Here is an 8142-nt window from a genome sequence, read left to right as displayed (position 1 = left end):
GCTATTGTTAATATGTTACATAACAACTCAACAGATAATCTCAACCTGAAGAGGCTTATTCAAGATATCAATAATCAAATTGGAATGTGTTCAATCAGTATTGATCACTGTCTCAGGGAAGCAAATATGGTAGCAGATTTTTTTTTTGTTGCTAAAATGGCCTCTAAGAGCAGAAACGAAATTTTTTGGTCCTCTTGTCAACATCTTCCTCAAGAGGTGAAAGGTTTAGTTCAGCTAGATAAGTGGCAATTCCCTACCATGAGAAGAAGATTTGAGAAGAGTAACTTCTTTGTAAGTTAATGTATATTAGTGTATAATGAGGGATATTGTATTGGCTAATCCTTCATTCTCTAGTTAGTAATACAACTTTGGTTAGACGTTTGGTCCATGTCCCCCTCTAACATATGTAATTTTTTGCGATTAATGGACATGGTAGGGGTCAAATCCTAACCCCCCACACCAATGGGATCACAACCATGGTGATGGCTTAAAAAAAAGTACTCAAACTTTGTTATAATAACAACATTTGTCCAAACTTTTTATAGCTGTTACAGTGAGCTATTGTTATGCATGTATACTGTCATTTGATATTTACTTCTCATTTAGCTGTTATAAATAAAAAAAACTCAAATAATTATTCTTATTATAAACGAAATAATATACTTGTTAATTGTGAAACCTCAATTAATTTCATATCTCATTAATTAAAAATTGAAAAGACTAAGAAATTACCAATAAATCTTTAACTAGTTGTACCATACCGATAAATAATTAAAATCTAAGGAACATTTGCATTTAAAATTAATTGAGAATTTAAATATGTTAAGTCTGACGTAAGAATTCTACAATTGCAGATTGTTTCGTAAATTTTAGTCCCTTAGTGATAATATAGCGGTTGAATTGACGAAGAATTTTGTCCAAACTTTCAGCAAAAAGGAATTCATAGTATTCCCTTGAAGGCAGTTTAAGAGCTTAACATAAATATTTTAATATTTCAATATTTTATTTTATGCATAATATATTTCTTACAAAATATTATTACACAATATTTAAGTATGATTGTTATATATAGTTAATTTTACAAAGAGCGTAGCGCTATAATGAATGTTACTGCTCGTATAGGTGGAGTACTGCTATATAAAAGTAAAATATAACATGAAAAATAAGTTCCGGAGAAAACCAAGCCGTTATAATGAAATGTTGTTATAACAAATGACAATTAAAGAGAGGTTTGACCATACAATGATATTTCAGTGCACTGTGTTAACAGATTGATTGGAAGGTTACTTTGATGGATTGGTTCTTGTTTAGATATAACTTATATTTAACAATTAAAATTTAATATTTTATTTTTATTCTTATCATTAACCTTCTCCGTTCTAAATGACATTAGCTATATTCCTGAAATTCTAATCTCACGGACATTGCTAACTCTTTCACCGTGCCTTGTCGCGTTATTTAATTTCTCCAATTAGATGGTTGTGTAAACAAATTTTTAAAAAAAGTATGCAGTTAAGTTTAACCAAATACAGATTAGTAAGGGGTGATGGTGTAAGTTATTTGGGGTGGGGGTGGAGTGGGGTGGAGTGCAGGGCTTCGAATGAAAGATGTAGTGATAGCGTGGTAGGTGAAGAGAAAAGGAAAGGTGACTAGTGAAAAGGGCAAAAATGTAAGACCCACTGTGCACTTGTCAATTAATTGACACCCTCACACAACTATGACATAACATACCTCACACATAATAAAACTTTTCTACTTTGTTGGAGTAGCTTTCTTTTATGCTATGTGTAGTCTATAGTTAGTAGATTTTTTGTAATCTTGTATTTTCTCTTGTCCTAATCTCATTAGGACTTTTGTTGCAGATGATGATGAAAGATTAACACTCTGTAATTTTTCTTGTCCTAAGAGGACATGCCATGTATAGCAATAGAAAAGGATCTTACCCAAGATACGGATCAAATTGCAATGTCATTTTTGATATTTTCTGTTTGTTCATTTATAGAATTACGAGTTTCTTCTTTAACTATTCTAGCATTCTTTTTGTCAACAATTTTCCCCCTTTTTTTTTTTTTTTTTTCCATTTCATGCAACAGTTTTTTTCGTTTGCTCTTAAGGCCGGACCGACATACAAACATAGTAGGCTATTGAGATGGTAATGCTTTAACTATCACTGTTCGAAATTCTTTTGAGAGAAATTATTTGTATGTATGAAGTGGTTCTTCTTTCCTTTTCAACTCATAATTATAGCATTCTCTAAAGGTTTTATTTGCTTAATTACCTATTCTTCTGTTTCTTTTTTCATTGGTGAGGTTCATTTTTTGAGTCTAGAGTATTTTCCAAAGAAGAAGCAGGGTAAGGAAGTCAACGTATACGTGTGTGCTGCTTAAGGAAGTATCTATGAGCCCGTTTGGATTGACTTATAAGTTACTTATAAGTTGTTTTTAGTTTTTTTGAGTGTTTGACTGGCCGGCTTAAAGTCATTTTGTGCTTAAAATAAGCTCAAAAAAATAATTGAGCCCATTTGACTTAGATTATCTAAAACATCTTATAAGCTGAAAACAGCTTATAAGCCCAAAAAAATAAGTTAGACTACCCCAACTTATTTTTTTAGCTTATAAGCTGTAGCTGCAAACAACTTATAGGCATAAGCCCATCCAAACATGCTCTATATATCTTTCCGCTATCATGTGGATTGACTTACAAATCTATTGATGGAATATAAGAATGTAAAATTAGTTTGTAATTTTCAAACTACATTTCAATTTGCAAGAAAGTTGTTTATTGATATGTAAAATTAATGCAGTCCTCAACTTTATCACATTTTCATAGATTACTGCAGTCCGCAAGGAAGATTTAAAAATTTGTATAAAATTACAAAAGCAAGATCATTCGTAAAAATACTCATCAAGAATGAATAATTCCTCATAAATATTGGAGTACATTGATTTTTTTTTAAAAAATATTGGAGTACATTGTTGAACTTTATCGACATGTGATTTTTATAAACCAAATGTAGAAGACAGAAGCGGAAGATAATCAATTATAACCAAGATTGGTTATGAATGTTTAATATAGCATAGCACATAAATCATGATTAGGATATGAAATTTTTTAATCATTCCATTAAATTAGTAAAAAAAGAAAGACGAGTTTGACTTAATTGTTTAAAAGAAGGATAATAATTTTTTTTAAAATTGTTTTATTACATAGAGGGTAGGGGAAGGGGAAATGGGGGAGGGGATTACAACGTGAGGATTCGAACCTTCATCTACAAGGTGAAAGTTCAGGTAGCTAACCAACTGAGCTACTAGATCCCTACAAAGAAGGATAATAATAGTTACTGATTTTACGGAGTAATTGAACAAGCAAAGGTAAGAACATAAAAAAAAAGAGTTGGAAAAAGGGAGAACAAAAAAAAAAAAATTGTGGGATGAATACAAAGAAGAGTAGGATTACACGAGCAAAAATTATTAAGATGGAAAACAATAAGGGAAAAACATATGAAAAAGAAGGGTAGATAGTCATGAAAAATAACAAAAAATGAAAAAGGAAATTTTAAAAAGGTAAGGTAATGAGAATATGTGATAATTTTTTATTTTTTTTTTCTTTTTCTCAATTAAATTTGTAAAAGTGTGAAACAAAATTTTTGACTTAAAATATTTACTAGAAATATCTCAAGAAAAAAGGGAAAAGGCTCACAAATACCCTTAACCTATGGGAAAAGGCTCATAAATACCCTCATTTCACCTTTGGGTCTAAAAATACCTTTAAAATTTATTTTTGGCTCAAAAATACTCCTCAAACTAACAGATCAAGTTTGGCTCTATTAAAAAGCCACGTGTCATTTTCTAATTGGCCCTTTAAAAAAATAGAATAATTAAAACTCACTAGTTTTTTTAAAATCCAACCCCACCCTGACCCGTTTTCACTTCTGAAGCTGCTACTTTGAGTCTCTTCTTCTCCATTCAATCTAATTTCCTTCTTCCTCTTCTTTATACTGCTTTTATTTTTTCAAAATCCTCCATTCAAGTTTGCTTAAAGATTTGACATTTGTCCATCAGTTGCAGTACACACTTGGTCACTGTTGCTTCTTTTTCTTCTTCATTCATCATCATTAACACCATCTGTATTACTGTCACTCCCCCACTAATTATCCATTTCAAATGTCAATCACCATATTCAAAGTCGTCTATTTGATAACTCCTCAAAATCCTCCATTTTATCACAAAGATTTTTCTTTTGTATTAAAATATCCGAAAATTTAGTGTCATCTCGAAGCTTAGCCCAGTCGCACATATATGATTACAGACTGATTTCGGACCAATTTACGGCCAAAAATTCTTGGGAATGTTTGTATTAAAATATCCGAAAAGATTGTACCATGTTTAATTTAGATTGAAACGGGTCAGGGTGGGTTTGGGTTTTAAAAAACGGGTGGGTTTTAATTATTCTGAAATTAAAAATATGGGCCAATTAAAAAATGACACGTGGCTTTTCAACAGAGCCAAACTTGATCTGTTAGTTTGAGGGATATTTTTGAGCCAAAAACAAACCTTAAGGGTATTTTTAGACCCAAAAGTGGAAGGAGGGTATTTATGAGCCTTTTCCGAAGAAAAAATGAAGACCGAATGGCGCGGTTTTGCCACACCAATGGCATATGATTCTCGTGACATACGAGATGGGAGGGTCAAAATTAAGGAGGGTCATTTTGTTTGATATTGAATTTGTCGAGTTGATATTTTCTTATTTGGTATCAACCTTGAAAAGTCTTTTGATTCCTACTACTATATGTTGTTTCTTGTACTTCGATTATCTTATTTATCTGTGGTAGATACTGCCTTCTTTTTAGACTGCTTTATCATGATTTTTTTTCCGCTTTCGTTAGTTTCATTTTCATACTGCTTTGATCAACTTGTCTTTATTTGACCTTTTTTTGTCATGTTTCTCTTGAGCCGGAGGTCTTTTAAAAATAGCCTCCCTACCTTCGAGGTAAGGGTAAGCTCAGCGTACACTTTACCCTCCCCAGACCCCACATTGTGGGAATTAACTGGGTATGTTGTTGTTGTTGGTATCAACCTTGAAAATATGGTTAAAACAACAGATTGTATTAGTTGAAGAACAAAGAAAAAGATCAAATTTATCGATGATTGATCTTTTCAATTAAAAAAAATTTAACAATTTTTGTTTAGCCATATTTTGATTTTCTTTAACGACCGCGCGTAGCACGGGCTAATTCGCTAGTATGGATATCATATATATTACCCATGACTTCAGGAATTATCAGGTGAGAACACAAGTAAAAGCCAAAATAAGCTTAGTCTCCCAGAAAGCAAGAATTCATGAAAAATAATAAGCAAAACAATGGGTATTAATAATATGAATATCCATATTATCCATTTGGTTCCATTTTTTTTAGTGGATAATATCCATATTTGATCCATTTTTAAAAGTCGGTTATACAAGCGATATCTAATAGGTCGGATTGGATAGTTACTTATTTTTTAACCATTTTGCTAGCCTAATTGCAACCAAAATATCAATTTTACAGGTTGCTTTAGCCTATCCAATCATAGTAGAGCTATGCACTGGGAATTTGAACTAATGCACTGGTGGAATTTGAACTATCTTAATGGAAAGACTAAAACATAATTTTCACGCAAGGACGAAAGCTATTGCATATATAATACTTGCTTGTGAATTACCATAATTAGATAAATGTTGGAACGCACGCTAATCAGGATGAAATTTTGGTCGTGGATCTGAAATTAAATTGCACATAAGAAATGAAGCAGATCGGGAATTACTTGGACGAATACAAACTAAAGGTGAATATGATATACGTACAATTTAAAACTTTCGTTCTATTTAATTAGTGCATGCTACAACTTCAATTCATATTTTTCCAATCTGTTAAGCTTTGAAAATAAAATTAGATTCTAATGTAAACTTCAATTTTTTATTTTTTTTTGGGTTGTGCCCATAATATATACACGTTACAAATGCAAATGGAAATACTACAGCCATCGGCTTGCAAAGCCTCACGTTAAGTTACTCTTGACACACCCTATCTTTTTTTATTGAATCAATGCGAAATGTTAGATTGACAAAAATAACTTACAATACTACTGAATTTTATATCATTTAGAACTTAAGTTATTTCTTGAAGTAGAGAATTCCCAAGTTGGATAAAAGCATATAACGTTTAGGACTTTGAATTCAATTTCGAATATGTCACTTTCAATTTAAGTGCAATACTTTGGCGGTTTATAAATCAGCTATCATTGCAAATATCTTTGACTTTTCATTTACGAAGTAATCCTCACCTTTTTTGACATTAACAACACAAGTACACAATTCTAAAACATAAAGGGTATATACCAAAAAGAATATTTCAATGGAAGTATCAAGTGAGTACGATCAAACAATATTTGTATACCTTATAAAGTAAATAATATGTAATTTCAAATAACATTACCTAATATTTTTATGATTGATAGGAGATAACGTGCGAGGCATATTCATAGAGACTAATAAATAAAGAAAAACACACATAAACGTCTTCCCTTAAATTCTAAACCAACTGAATTTCTTGAAAAAAGTTGTAACAACAGACTAACACATGAAGAGGTTGATGACCTTGCCAGAGAATTGGGGTAGGGATAATTGCTTAGTGATCTATTTGTCTGATCTAGTCTGCTTTGAGAATTCAATTTTGTAAAACCTACAAAATAAAATTCAAATAAAAAATCACACGCAAGGAATCTCAAATTGGACGAGAATTAATGAGATAATTAAGGAAGGGTGTGAGGGGGGAAGGTAGAAAGGAGGGTAGCTGGGAGTCATTGTATTACGGTTGATTATAGCAACGTAACGCGGCCCTAGGGCAAGCTAATGAGATTTTTTTAACGTAGCTGGGAGTCATTGCGTGTGTCCCTCGTATTAATGAGAACAAGCATGTAAACATAACAAACTAATATTCAAAAGATGTGCGTTCGTTATAATATAAAAAATTACAAGTTTCAAAATGGTATATGTTAACGATCATGTTTTGGGGTTTGATCAACTCAAATAGTTCTTCCTTCAGTTTGTCCTACTACTTGCTTCATTATACAAAATTGTCATAGGAGTATTTGATTGAAGAAATGATCGTTCAACTTTACATGAGCACTTATATATGTGCATGCATATATATTTCATGTTAATTATGACAAGTTTTGTGTCTGATAGTTTACCAACAATTGAAAATTCTGTACCCATATTTTACTCATTTTGCGAGAGTGCTAAAACTCGTACTGTTATTCCATTCATACCTTGCTAATCACATATGCATCTGAACTCAATAATTATCACTGTCCTTCTAAATATTTAGCTCGAAAGGCGAGCAATATTTTACTAAGGGGCTTCGAGCTTTAAATATATATGACATCATCAACGGAACTCATCTGCTCCTATAAAGTATAAACCGTGATACTTTTAAAAATTCTAACAATAAAAATAAGTAATTAAGACCACTTTAGCAAAATGATGTAAAACTCACATCAAAATTTTGTATTGAAAGTGGGGTAGCTGGGAATAAAGCAGGTGTTTTTCTTTTTCCTTCTTTCGCGCTGAGGATCTTGGTGCTGATCGATGATCTTGTAGAACTTTAGCATTATTTTCCATCGTTTTTTTAAGGGTGGTGAGCATCTTGTAGAATTTTAGCTTTATTTTCCACTTTCAAAATCTGCCCTAAGGGGCATAGTTTGCCTGCAAAACTTTACCTTAAGGCAGAGTTTACAGGCAAATTATGCCTGATCGGGTATGAGGTTGCCTGCAAAACTCTGCCTTTTGTGCAAAACTCTACCTTATTTTGCCTTCAAAACTGTCTTAAGGCAGAATTTTACCTTCAGGCAGAATTTTGCCTTAAAATTCTACCTTAAGATAGAATTTTGAAGGCAAAATTCAGCCTTAAGGAAGAGTTTCACAAGCAAAACTCTGTCTTGCGAATTCAGTTCTACCTAGCGATTTTTTTTAAAATTTTTGATCGACCGGGAGTTCGAACTCGAAACCTAAGAGCTATAGGCGAAGGGAAAATATTAAAGACCAGCAATTTGAGGGGCAAAAATTAAAGACAGTGCATTTTGAAGTGCATGGAGTCCGCAC

This window comes from Lycium barbarum, chromosome 7 (assembly GCF_019175385.1).
Source record: "Lycium barbarum isolate Lr01 chromosome 7, ASM1917538v2, whole genome shotgun sequence".
NCBI classification, from domain to species: domain Eukaryota; kingdom Viridiplantae; phylum Streptophyta; class Magnoliopsida; order Solanales; family Solanaceae; genus Lycium; species Lycium barbarum.
Note: the sequence above shows the minus strand (reverse complement) of the source record.